Genomic DNA, 14,751 nt, shown 5'->3' with positions numbered 1-14,751 from the left:
ATTAATAACATTGGATTTATAGTTCTGTGGTCGTCACTGGTACATTGATAAATCAGCAGGAGGCCCAGCCTCTACTCTTTGATATTTAACACCAGCTCTTGCAGTCAATAATGCTCCCAACAGAGCTGAGCGGATTAAATACATCACGGTATACATGCTCCAACTGCTTAAAGTGCTTCCAACCGTGCACTTTGTATAAAATAGAAACCCTACCATCCACAGCCCCAGACATAACTTCCAGGTGAAGCAGTGATTTATTTGCACTTCATTCCATGTATTTCTTGTATTTGCTGCTCACAGTGTGGTTTTCTCTACATTAGGGTGACAAAACACAGACTGGGTGTCTGCTCTGCTACCGAGTGTCCAGTTGCCTGCCACCCAGCAACCCTCACCATCACCGCACACCCCGTCCCCCTCACCCCCCAACCCCATTCAATGGCAACCTTTCTGTCACAGCCCTGCTTCAGTGTTCCACTGAGCCTCAGCACAAACTCAAAATATGACACCTCATTTTCCACTGGGGATCCTGCAGCCTCTAGGCCTCAATGCTGAGGTCAATAGCTTTACAGCCTGATTCCAACCTTCCCGACTGTTTACTCACCCCTACACCTGCTCCTGGTTTGACCCTGAGTCCTTTTAACACAGTCACCCATTCCTATGTGCACCTGGGCCCATTGTCACCTTTTATGGGCTATATTCAGCATGGCTAACCCATTTTCTCACTCTTACCTCTTATTATCACTTATTCAGCTTTCCTTCTGTCCTTCGCCTGCTGTCCAAACCCCTCGTTTACCTACACCTTTTATCTCTCTCTCTCTCTCTCTCTCTCTCTCTCTCTCCAGGTTACCATCTCCACCTATCTGCTCACCTCTCCCCTTCCCCTCCACCACCAAACTTTAGCTTCAACATAAATGCCATTTTTCCCAGTGTGGAGTCACCAGACCTGAAATGTCAACTCTGTTTTCTTTCTGCAGATGCGGCCAGACCTGTTGAGTTTCTCAAGCAATTTCTGGTTAGATTCAAGATCCCCAGCAGCTGCAGTTCTTTGTTTTTACATTAATTTGGTGGTGTAAAGGTGGTCTGCGAGGGCTATAACTGGACCATTGCCCTGACCCAAAGTTCCCGTCACTATCCGCACTGTGGTACTGTGGTAAACTTGAAGCAGGGGGGCCTAATGTCATTCCCTACCCTCCCTGGGAGGGCAGGTGGTGGCTGATGGCCAATACAGCTTACTGATTAATTGACCCCAAGTGCTGAAAATGGACGGCTTTGTTCTTGTCAAAAAAATGTTGGGTAAACAAGCACATTGTCAACATGGTCCAGCACCTAAAGTCAGGATGAAATCTGATTAGTTCAGATCTGTAATCCTGGATGGAGCATGACTCTCTAGTGACCTCTCAGACCTAGTACCAACAGCTGTGAGCAGTATGTTACCAGGTGGCAATGATGGTTGGTAGGAAGCCTTTATCTAACTGAATCTCTCTAAACTAATTTGCTTCCAGTGCTGCACTGTGGGATGTTAGTGGAGACGGCCAGATGGTCACTTCCAATAGGGCCGTGCCACCTGTCAGGAATGAATAAGGAGACGGAACAAAGGAGAGATTTGTTTGTGTGACCTCTCAACCATTTTACACAGCACTGCCTGTTTCTTCACGGCAATCTCATCACTGCTGTCTGAGGATGAGTGACCTTTACACCACTCCATGGAGAAAATCTCTGAGCCCCCTCGCCCAGGAGCTCGTGATAACACTCTGTGTTTTCTGTCAAGTCTCTCACCTTCTTCTCTGGACTTTGTTGTGGTCCAAGGGGCAAATAGTCATAATCATACCTGAGCAGTTATCCGCTCCTCTATGCAGCAACCAGTGCTTGCACATTCAACTGTAGAAACCATCATAACAGTACTAGGACCAACCCTCCTCCTGATCTGAGTGAGGTGTCAGGTGTAGGTCTGATTAATCTCACTACTATAGACAGAGAAACAAGTTTGCTCTTGATACTTAGTGTAATGACTGCTGATGGTTAACAGAATCATTTTTCTCACTCTATCTGACTTGGGGTAATGTCACTGCTCCTGTAATCCAGAGGCCCAGGCTGGGGACATGGATTGAAAAGCCACTAACATTGCTGGTGCATTTTAAATACAGTCAATAAATGGGGAATTAATAGCCAGTCTCAGTCATACCAAGCCACTTTTGATTGTCCGAAAAATCCCCTCTGGTTCACTCGGGACAAATCTGCCATTTCTGTCAATGAGGCCCAGGCCTATATCATTGATTTTTAACCACCCCCTTAAACAGCTTTGATAGTCATTCAGTTCCCAGCATTACTACTTTTTGATTTGGTCTGATTTATGATTTTCTTGTCAAGTGCATTTTCCGGTAAGAATGCAAAAAAAAATACCACAGTGAAAGGATTTCATTTCTCACCAGGATGCGACGCCATTTTGAATAGTTTAAGAATAAGAAAAATGAAGAAAGCTGTAGTTTGAAGAGAGTCCATCGTTCCTGAGCCAGTTCATCACCATCAACGACATCTGTACCACCATCGCTTCGCCACCATCTCCACCAGAACCAGCCAACATCAGAGTCATGATCCTCAAGTGCCATCTTTGCTGCGGGGCTGATACTCCTACACCACTGACTCGCCACCATCTACACTGAACCAACCAACACCAGCGCCACATCTCTCACTGTTGGGTGTGGGTAGTGTTGGTTGTGGGTAGTGTTGGTTGTGGGTAGTGTTGGGTGTGGGTAGTGTTGGTGTGGGTAGTGTTGGGTGTGGATAGTGTTGGTGTGGGTAGTGTTGGGTGTGGGTAGTGTTGGGTGTGGGTAGTGTTGGTGTGGGTAGTGTTGGGTGTGGGTAGTGTTGGGTGTGGATAGTGTTGGTGTGGGTAGTGTTGGGTGTGGGTAGTGTTGGGTGTGGGTAGTGTTGGTGTGGGTAGTGTTGGGTGTGGGTAGTGTTGGGTGTGGGTAGTGTTGGTGTGGGTAGTGTTGGGTGTGGGTAGTGTTGGTGTGGGTAGTGTTGGGTGTGGGTAGTGTTGGGTGTGGGTAGTGTTGGTGTGGGTAGTGTTGGGTGTGGGTAGTGTTGGGTGTGGGTAGTGTTGGTGTGGGTAGTGTTGGGTGTGGGTAGTGTTGGTGTGGGTAGTGTTGGGTGTGGGTAGTGTTGGTGTGGGTAGTGTTGGTGTGGGTAGTGTTGGGTATGGGTAGTGTTGGTGTGGGTAGTGTTGGGTGTGGGTAGTGTTGGTGTGGGTAGTGTTGGGTGTGGGTGGTGTTGGGTGTGGGTAGTGTTGGGTGTGGGTATTGACTCTATATCCTACACTTTCAAACTGGCCAACTTGGTTATGACATCTCCTAGACCTTCTGCAGCTCTTGTGGAACTGGATTTGCTTCTGGATGGCTGGTGATATTAAAATATCATAATGAGACTGATTGGATACCCAGAGCCATCAAGGGGAAGAAGTAGGACTGAAATATTCACATTGGTTTACAGACATTTTTTATGTGAAAAATGTGTTGCTGGAAAAGCGCAGCAGGTCAGGCAGCATCCAAGGAGCAGGACCCCTTGTTCAGGAATCAGTTCAGCAGTCTTCACTTTCTCCTAGACATTTTTATGTGTCTATAATAAGTTGTTCTTTCTGTGATCTCTTTTTCCAAAGTCTCACTGTCTATTTAGATTAGATTAGATTCACTACAGTGTGGAAACAGGCCCTTCGGCCCAACAAAGTCCACACCGACCCTCTGAAGAGTAACCCACCCAGACCCATTTCCCTCTGACAAATGCACCTAACACTACGAGCAATTTAGCATGACCTGCACATCTTTGGACTGTGGGAGGAAACCGGAGCACCCGGAGGAAACCCACGCAGACACGGGGAGAACGTGCAAACTCCACACAGACAGTCGCCTGAGTCTGGAATCGAACCCGGGTCCCTGGTGCTGTGAGGCAGCAGTGCTAACCACTGAGCCACTGTGCCTCAGGAATAAGAGTTCCAAAGTGCTAGTGGGTTTTTTTTTCAAGTGACAATTTAATAATATGTTTTTTTTTATCATTTGGTCCTGTAGCCATTTCTGTCTGTTTGTGGTAACAACGAGCCCAAGTCTATCCCTCCCCCACCCTGTCGAGGTTTCACAGGGCATTTTCTACAAGGTAGATCTTCCTGACTCCAGTTACCATCTCAAAGGTGAGAACCCATCCAGTGCATTAGAGTCAACTCGCCAGGGCTGTCATACATATTGCACCCACCCCATTTCAATGACCAACCTGGATTGCATGCTCACACCATATGGTCTGGCTTCAACTCATAGATTAGGACTCAGAAGTAATCACTCAGCTCCTGAAACAGAACGTTTTCCACAGAACATTAGTCTGATCGGTTCAGTATTCCTGGTATTTTACTTTAACCTGTAGATTGCATGTCTTATTTATCCTCCACTTGCCAATTCTGAGAAACAGGCATACGCTTTTTCAGACCAGTGCTGCATTAACGGCATTTTCTGCTTTTCTTTTGAATTATCTGTATGTTCTTCAATGTTCCTTTCCATTATGGTGGATGGTGATGATTTCACTGTACTTATCCCTGTACTAAAGTATCCCTTGAAGTACCCAAACACACAGGTAGCTGCCATTAGCAGTGCTTTCTGTCAGAGCTAAGATTAAACCTGGAGATACACAATCCCTGGAAGATGGCGGGGATGGTTGAGTAAGTGGCATTCAGAATCCTGGGCTTGTGAGATCGGGGCTTTGTGTACTAAAGCAAGGCCATTATAGTGAGCCTTCATAAAACATTTGTCCGAACCCAGTTTGAGGACTGAGTCCAGTTCTGAGGTTTGCACTTTAAGAAGCTTGCGAAAGTTTTAAAGAAGTTGCAGGACAGATTTACAACAACGTTCTCGCGATGAGGGATTCCAGTTGCAAGCATCGATTGGGAAAACTGGTATTGTTTTCTTCAGGGAGGAAAAGGCTGGAAGTGTTTTTGATGGAGGTCTTCAAAATCATGTGGGGTCAAGACAAATATACAGGGAGAGGTTGTTCCCATTGGCAGCAAGGTCAACAACCAGAGGACACTGATTCCAGGAGATTAACGAAAGAACCAGAGGTAATATGAAGCAAAATGTTTTTACGTGGTTAGGAATTAAAAAGCACTGCCTGAGAATTTGGTCAAAGCTGACCCAATCAAAGGGTAAATTGGATAATTATCTGAAGAGAAAACATTAGCAGGGCTGTGGGGAGATGGCAGGGGAATAGGATCAGCAGAATTGCTTGGCAGGGATTCTACATGATCATGGTGAACCAACTGATTGCCATTGTGTGGTAAACATTCCATCATTAGATGGGAAACTGATAAACTGGTCTGTGATCACAACCTATCAGTGTAACAGACCGTGTATCAAGTCAGTACAGCAGATTTACGCAATAAATGGCATGGCAGGAGATGTAGGGAGTGGGGTGGTGTCAGGGGGAGTAACGCAGTCAATATGAAGAACGTGGCTCATGCAAACTTAATTAATTCACCAATTCTTTAATGGTACATCACAGGTGAGAGCAAATGGGTCACCAATAATCAAAACTATAACTTGCACTTATGTAGCACTCTGAAACTTTCACAATATCCGAAGGCATTTCACAGGATAGTCCCCCCACCCCGCATCAAAATCGGATACTAGGTCACATAAAGAGACACTAGAACAGAGAATGGTCAAAGACTAATTCACCAGCTTCCAGAAAGAGGAGTGAGAGAGGTAGAGAGGTAGAGAGGCAGCGAGGTACAGTGAGGGAAATCCAGAGCTTAGTGCCTTGCCCTCTGAAGAATGGCTGGGCGTTGGAAACCAGAGCTAGGCAAGAGCTCTGAACTGGAGGACCACAGGGATCTCTGCATTCCACATTACTGGAGTGGATTGCAGAGATAGAAAGTGGTGGAGTCATGGAGAAATTTGTTAACAAGACTACGAATGCTAAACTGGTGAAAATGGCAAATCAGAAACCAATGTCAGTCAACAAACAAGGACTGGTGTGTGTTAATGTGGGGTAAAATGGTTTTCTGTTCCTGTGTCAGTTACACAATACCATTGGCTCCTGACACAGGGTGGGAGAGACCATGTTCAACATTGTGTTAGCTCCTGCCTCTTTGTGCTCTGTCTCAGTGAGTGTAATACTCAGGAAGCTCTACGGGAAATGACCATCTTGATCGTTGAACACAAAGAGAGAGCCACTTGTTGTGACACACGTAGGCTAGTCCCAGCCTGGGGCAGACAGTTTTGACCATCCATCCCTGGATCTGCTTTAGCCTATTTTTCTAATCAACCTGTTCAGAGATGTTATTACAAACCTTTGGAGTTGGTGTGACTTGAACCCAGGCCTCCCAGCCTAGGGGTAGGGACGCTACCACTGTACCATAGCTCGGTCCCTCCTGGGTCTGCTTTATAACAAGTTTACAGCTTCACAGTCAGTCTTTCTTAATTTAATTTATCTTATTAATAAACCTGCTCAGAGATGTTCCTACATACCTCTGGAACAGGTAGAACTTGAGCCCAGGCTTCCCAGTACAAGGCAAGGGACACTACCACTGTGCCACAAGAGGGCGCCCTCCTAGGTCTGCATTCTTAATTTTTTATTATGTAACCTATTTTGCTAATCAACTTGTTCATCGATGTTATGACAGACCCTTGATGCAGGTAGGACTTGAACTCGGGTCTCCTGGGGTAGGACATGACCACTGCACCATAAAAGGGCCGAAGGGGCTCAGGCGATGAGTTCCAGAGGCCAGGCCATTGCCTGCTACCAAGGGGACTCAAACTCAACCAGCTCCAGGGGCAGACTCATTTGTGCTTTCCCATGGACCTTAAGGTGTCATCACAGCGAAGATGAGAAATCGCACAAGCCCCGTTAACAAACTCCTCAGATTTCCCCGGACCAACACTTACTTGTTTCACCACCATGAAGCACAAATCCATCCTCCCGTTTTGTACAGCAGCACCATACGGTTATAGAAAGGGAATCTCAACAGCCAAAATCCCCCCAGCCCCACATTCTGACAGCATCACTCCTGATACCTTCCCCATCCCTCTCCTGATTGACACAGTTGTGTTACCAACTTTCTAATTCCTTCCAAAACATATATTCTGATGGCTAGCCCAGCCATGGCACCGAAACAAACACTCTGTCACAGATAAAGGGGCCTTTAAATGAATGCATGAGTATTAACACATAATCATAGTTTCTGGCACGGATACTCTCCTTCCTCGTAAAGCTGCCCAGCTGAATATTAATCCTGCTCTATTCATTAAGGAGAAAGTACTTTACGGCTCTTGCAGGACGCTTTAACCACGGCTGCTCCTTTGTTGGTGAGATGATGGTCAGACCTCCTCTGCTCTTTGTCGCTTTAGCCAAAAATGTTTCCCTGAGGTGCACCTTTATAAAATCATTGGAATTCAGCCAAGCTCGAGGTGCTGGGTCTGACTGAGGCGTACAAGCTCACTGTGTTCTGCAACATTGGTGGATAACACTGGCAGAGGAGGAGAGTGACCCTAATAGTGGAGATTCACAGAGGCCTGGGGCTTAAATCCAGGGGCTTAACATAGCGGTGCTGGCGATTGGTCAAGCTGAAAGGTTCAGAGCCCCCTGTTTGCAGTGACATTGCTCTGTGGTGGATTGGCACTAAGTTGTCCCTGCTGGGTGCAGTGAGTTCTATTCTCCAGCTTCATTGATGTAACTGCCGCCGCAAACAATACCAGTGACCGCTGGAGGAAACCTGCTGACGCCGGAAATCTGAAACAAAAGAGTCACTTAGCATGAAGGAAGGGACAAAAGGGAGGTCATTATTTCCCACAATACCTCTCTTCGGAGTTGGAAACTGACAAATTATTTGAATAGAATTTGAACAAAGGGAGAAAGGTAGCGAGGAAAAGACAAGCTGACAGCAGATGGTAGATCACAAGAGGGGACGGGAATGGGTGATTTGCCTGTGATCAGCTTGACACAAAAACAATTGATAATATAATGAAGGAAGAGCTAACTTGTACTTGCATGGTTTTATCTTCAACATCAGGAGCTCCCCAACGGCTGTGAAAAACTTCTGTGAAATATAGGCCCTGTTGTAATGTGAGGAAATGTGACAGGCCATTTACCTCAATGTCCTTGCAGGTAGACTGTAAACAGATACTGAAAAAAAAACGATAGAATCACAAACAGCCTGCCCCACTCTAGGCTCAGCTGTGGGAACCACATTGAAAAGCGGAGAAGGAAGATCTGCAAACGCAGGCCTGGAATTAACAGTGAAAATCCTGAAAAAAAACTGAGGGTTGAACTCAAGCCTGAAGTTGTTAAAGGGATTGGATTATCCAGGAGGAAGCCAGAAATGGCTTCTGCAGATTGAAAAGGATGATCAAAATCCTGCAATGATTTAGCACCTTTCACAACTCCCAAATGTTCCAAAGTACATTAAAAATGTTTGAAATATTCCCAAGGTGCTGTCACTAGGTTAATACAGAGAACACCCTGGCAATGCGCACAGCTCCCACAAACAGCAATCAAATAGTCAGAGTCATAATCAGCGGTCAAATCATCTGAAATTGAACTCCTTTTCTGAAGAGCAGCCACTCGGGATTTGAAGCAGTTTCTCCCTCCAAAGGTGCTGCCAGACGTGCTGAGTTTTTCCAGATTTTATTTCAGATGTCCAGCATTCACAGTATTTTACCTCCCTATTCAATGATCTACATTCATAAATGGTGGGGGGTGAGATATATTTATTGCGAGAACACCACTGCTCCTCATTGAAATTGTGTCATTCAATCTTTAAGATCTACGTGAGAGAATTGCAAATTAACATTCCACCTGAAGTAATGGCTTTCCCTCAGGACTGCAATAAAATGTGCATTGAGATTCTGTGCTCCACTCTCAAGGGTGGATTTAGAACCAACAACTTTCTGACAAGGGGCAAGGCTAATCAGAGACATAGAAATTGCTGCACTTAGACAGCAGAGAATGGGAGCAGGACAGAGAATACACAGGGAAGATGTGGAGGCTTTGGATGGGGTGCAGAAGGTTGTTGCCTGGATTGGAGTGCATCAGCTATAAGGCAAGGTTGGACAAACTCGGATTGTTTTCACTAGAGCACCGGAAGCTGAGAAGCAAGCTGATAGAAATATATAAAATTATAAGAGGCATGGATAGGGTCAGAGTCTTTTTCACAGGGTGTAAATGTCATGTACTAGAGGGCATATGTTTAAGGTGAGAGGGGAAAAGTTTAATGGAGTTGCGCAAGATACGTTTTTTACACAGAGAGTGGTAGGAAGATACTGCCAGGGGAGGTGACAGAAGCAGATATGACAGCAATGTTTAATAGGTATTTAGATAGATACATGAATAGGCAGGGAATACCAGGCCTTGTGCAGGCACGTGGAAGTAGGTTGGAACAGCATTAGGAGCATTGTGCGCAGTTTTGGGCCCCATACCTCAGCAAAGATGTATTGGCCCTGGAGTGTGTTCAGAGCTGGTTCACAAGAATGGTCCCAGGAATGTACAGCTTTACATATGAGGAATGTTTGAGGACTCTGGGTCTGTACTCGATGGGGTTTAGATGGATAAAGGGGGATCTAATTGAAGTTTACAGAATACTGAATGGCCTGGATGGAGTGGATATTGGGAAGGTGTTTCCATTGGTAGGAGAGACTTGGACCCAAGGGCACAGCCTTAGAGTAAAGGGAACACCTTATGGAACGGAGATAAGGAGAAATTTCTTCAGCCAAAGAGTGGTGAATCTGTGGAATTCATTGCCACAGAAGGCTGTGGAGGCCAGGTCATTGAGTTCATTTAAGTCTAAGATAGATAGGTTGTTGAGTATCAAGGGGATCAAGAGTTTCAGTAACAAAGCTGGAAAATGGGGTTGAAAAACTCATCGGCCATGATTAATTGGTGGAATAGATTCAATGGGCAGAATGGCCTAATTTCTACTCCAATATCTTTTGGTCTTATGGTCTTATTGGCATCATGGTCAGCACAGAGATAATGGGTTGAAAGGCCTGTTCCTGTGCAGTACTGTTCAATGTTCTATGGTCTGTTATTTCTAAGTGAACTGTGCTGCTGTTACAGCAGCAATAGGCCAGAGCATCGCAATAGAAAGAGTCCCTTTAGAAAGTGGAGATGAGCCAGGAGGCATCACTGACAGTCACCATAAATCCATCAATCCTGACTAGCAACAGCTCCTGAAGACATTCCAAAGCAATGACACTGATTGGCTTCTACCACTAGCCCAGAGACACTACGCTCAGTCCTGCCCAGCTGAGGGCTTAGCACTGACGAGAGACTCAACCTGACCTTGGGAGCTGTGTACATAAACTTTTTCAGTTATTGATGAAGTTTAGAGTCTACCTCAGAAAGCAAATGCTAATTGAACAAACTGAATGTTGGTTCAATTTAATTATCTGAAGTATCATGAGAAAAGACAAAGAACTTATACTCAAAAAGTGCTATTCTCGACATCAGGTATTTTAGCTGAGGAGGCCAAGGTTGGTTTGTCTTGTGTTCTGTGGCCTACATCTCTGCTTAGCATTGACTAATAACTTGCAATACAAGAGCCGTGAGCAATGCAAAGCTGAAATTCTCTTAATCCATCAATCACAGCTATTTCTGTTCTAATGTCGCGTGTACACTGATGAAATCTTTCTCATATCACTTATACAGGATGTAATGTTGTCAGAGAATTGCTTACTAAAAAAAAACATGAGTGTGTATGCTGGCTGTGACCCCCATAATATTATGAGGAGGAGCAGGCAGACTCGGGGGACTGGTATCGAGATTAGGATGTACAAGTTGAAGGGCAGTTTGCTGGTTTCAGGGAGATATTAGAATGTGCGATCCTGCCAAATGGGACAAGTACTCAGCTGTATCGTGCGAGGAAGGTTTTGCCTCCAGCTACTGGTTTAATAGAAATCTATACTCCCAGGAGCATGGCGTCGCTGCAATCTGAAGATAGCAAGCACCAGAAAGGAAAAATGCAGATGGAAACATTACTTTCTCCCCAGAACCCAAAAGGGCTGAGCCTGAAGGAGTTACCTGAGACACCCTGATCTTGGACAATAACAGTGCAAAACCGGGGCACTTTAGGCACCATCTCAGCACTCTGCTGCAGAATCCACAGAATCACGGTCACAGCTCAGTTCAAGGTTGGGGGGATGAGAGGGAAGGCTGTCAGTGAACAGGAAAGGTGTGAATCCAGATTGATAATGGCTGACATGGAGGCAGGAGGTGTGATCCCCACCTCCAACAGAATGAAATATGCATGAGGTTTGAGCAACAGACCCTTCAAACAGGCATTAGGACAGCGTAATGGAAAATTCAAAGATCAAACACCAATTTCACATGATAGTGCCTGGCTTCCGAAAAATCTTCCAAGTACAGAGCAGTCCCACCTGAAGGTCATCTCTTAAATGCCCAGTGGTGCACAGTGACATAATCCAATTCCCAGCCCTCAGAACTTCCCCGTCAGAATTAACATTCCACCTGAAGTAATGGCTTTCCCTCAGGACTGCAATACAGTGTGCATTGAGATTCTGTGCTCCTGACTCAAGGGTGGATTTTGCACCAACAACTTTCTGAGATTGTTAGCACTGTTAGCATTAATCAGAGACAGAGAGATTGCTGCACTTGGGACAGCAGAGAATGGGAGGGGGTGGAGAATTCCAGTATTAACACAGGGAGGATGTGGAGGCTTTGGATGGGGGGTGCAGAAGAGGTTTATCGGGTTGTTTCCTGGATTGGAGTGCATCAAGCTATAAGGAGAGTTTGGACAAACTTGAAGAGTTTTCCCTAGAGCATCAGAAGCTTAAAGGTAATCTCCGAGAAGTATATAAAATTATGAAAGGCATGGATACAGTGGACCATCAGAGCCTTTTTCACAGGGTGTAAATGTCACGTACTAGAGGACATAGACTTAAGGAGAAAGTGAAGCCTGTGTGGTGCTGGAAAAGCACAGCAGGCCAGGCAGCATCTGGGGAAGCAGGAAAATTAACATTTTAGGGCATAAGCCCTTTATCAGGAATGAGACTTGTGGGCCAGGGAGCTGTGAGATAAATGGGAGGAGGGTGGGGCTGGGGGGAAGGTAGCTGAGAATGCAATAGGGAGATGAAAGTGGGGGAGGAGGTGAAAGGTCAGAGAGGAGGGTGGAGCGGATAGGTGGGAAAGCTGATGGACAGGTCAAGAAGGCGGTGCCAAATTGAAGACTTGGGGCTGGAATAAGGTGGGGGTGGGGAAATGAGGAAACTGGTGGAATCCACATTGATCTCTCATCCTTACCATAGCCCTCACTCCTTCTACAATGGAACACTTGTGTATTAAAAGACTATTTTAAAACCTTTTTACACACAATATTATTTACTTTATCACTATAACAATCTTTACAGGCCTAACTTTGCAGTACAATGGTCCTGAAATGCATCCTCCAATGCTCCAATAACATTGAGGAAGAAGGATTGATTTTTTTTTTAACAACTTTGTTTAAATGAATTCAGTCAATATTAGTTCTTGTTGTGGTTCTGCTCGCCAAGCTGGAAGTTTTTGCTGCAAACGTTTCGTTCCCTGGCTAGGGAACATCATCAGTGCTGTTGGAGCCTCGTGTGAAGCGCTGCTTTGATGTTTCTTCCGGTATTCCTAGAAGCATGGCATTCATCCCCAAACTCCATCAACAGACACATTGACCTGGACACCATATACAAACCACTACAGCTGAAACTGACACCCGGAAACGGCAAGAACATCCATCAACAGACACATCGACCTGGACCCTACATACAAATCACTGCAGCTGAAACTGACACCCGGAAGCGGCAAGAACAAACCAATATAAATACCAGAAGAAACATCAAAGCAGCGCTTCACACGAGGCTCCAACAGCACTGATGATGTTCCCTAGCCAGGGAACGAAACGTTTGCAGCAAAAACTTCCAGCTCGGTGAGCAGAACCACAACAACGGATACCCGAGCTACAAATCTTCAATCAGATTTTAAATATTAGTTCTCCATTTTCTGTGGACTAAAATAGTGTTAAACTACATGTGTTTTCGTCCATGACTGAGGTGGTTTATATCCAGAATAACAAATTCCTGGGAGTTGGAAGAAGGCTGCAGTTTGGAATTATTTATGCCTGTCATTAGCTGACAACCCATGTCACTTTTCTCTCCTTCTCTCAAGACCTCTTAGACCTCACTGCAGTACGTACTGACAAAGGACAACCCGTGAGAAGATGCACCACTAGCCACTCACTCATCCACCATTAAAACAGATGCTGCACTTGCTGCAGGAAGTGAGATACCGAGTTAAGTTGTTTGTACTGATTTGTTTGTCACTGGTTCTCAAAGCAATCCCCGTACGTGGCATCTCCTGAAGGAAATCATATGAGGTTGGCAGGAATGCAGAGCTGAGAACAGGAAACAGAAGCGGTGAAGGAAAGAGAAAAGGACAAGGTACTATTTACCAGAGACAGATGTCAACAGAGGGATTTTTAATCAGAAGGGAAATCAGCAAAATGCTTCTTGTAATTAAAAATCAAGATCTTTACCAACACTGATATGGAGGGAGATGTCACTTCTGCTCCTTCACTGAGCTGTTGAAGAATTTCCTTGTAAATCCAGGGAGAGATCATTCTCTTCAGGGGCTCAGCTCTCTGTGGTTCCAGTTCTGACAGAGTTCCACACTTCCCTGCCCTCACACAATCATAAAATAAAGCACAAAAAAGGCCACACAGTCCATTGTAGTGTACAGGCTCTTACAGAGAACATTATAAATCCGTATACCAATAAGGTAAACACAATGACTGCAGATGCTGGAAACCAGATTCTGGATCAGTGGTGCTGGAAGAGCACAGCAGTTCAGGCAGCATCCAACGAGCAGCGAAATCGACGTTTCGGGCAAAAGCCCTTCCTGATGAAGGGCTTTTGCCTGAAACGTCGATTTCGCTGCTCGTTGGATGCTGCCTGAACTGCTGTGCTCTTCCAGCACCACTGATCCAGAATCCGTACACAAATAGCCTAGCAATGTATTCTCCAGCAAACATTTATCCAGTTCCTTTTTGATTGTCACTATTTTATCCCCATCAATCACTTTATCACCGATGGCTGTCATGATCCCAACAATTATGATTTTTATGAAGTCTATTTTCCTCATGTTTTCTCTCTTTTCATATCTCTGGTTTCTTTGCTAATCATTTTAACCCATGCCTTCTGTTTATTGACCATTGCACTGGGAGAAAGGATTTTTAAAATTTATTCTATTGTCTTTGAATCTTCATTGAGCTGCCCTTAGGCAGTAGAGATTGTGGGTTTAGACGATCGAGAAGGAAGCCTGTTTAGGGCGGCACAGTGGCACAGTGGTTAGCACTGCTGCCTCACAGCGCCAGGGACCTGGGTTCAATTCCCGCCTCAGGCCATTGACTGTGTGGAGTTTGCACGCTCTCCCCGTGTCTGCGTGGGTTTCCTCCGGGTGCTCCGGTTTCCTCCCACAGTCCAAAGATGTGCGGGCCAGGTGAATTGGCCATGCTAAATTGTCCATAGTGTTAGGTAAGGGGTATATGTAGGGGTATGGGTGGGTTGCGCTTCGGCGGGTCGGTGTGGACTTGTTGGGCCGAAGGGCCTGTTTCCACACTGTAAGTAATCTAATCTAAAGAATTAGCTGTAGCTTGGGGGAGATGATGGTACGATTTAAGAATCTAGCAAGCAGCCTCATGATCTGGGAATGCAGGCTCTGGACCCAGTTTAAATTACT

Source organism: Hemiscyllium ocellatum, chromosome 31, assembly GCF_020745735.1.
Source record: "Hemiscyllium ocellatum isolate sHemOce1 chromosome 31, sHemOce1.pat.X.cur, whole genome shotgun sequence".
Lineage (NCBI taxonomy): Eukaryota > Metazoa > Chordata > Chondrichthyes > Orectolobiformes > Hemiscylliidae > Hemiscyllium > Hemiscyllium ocellatum.
This window is presented reverse-complemented; position numbering follows the sequence as displayed.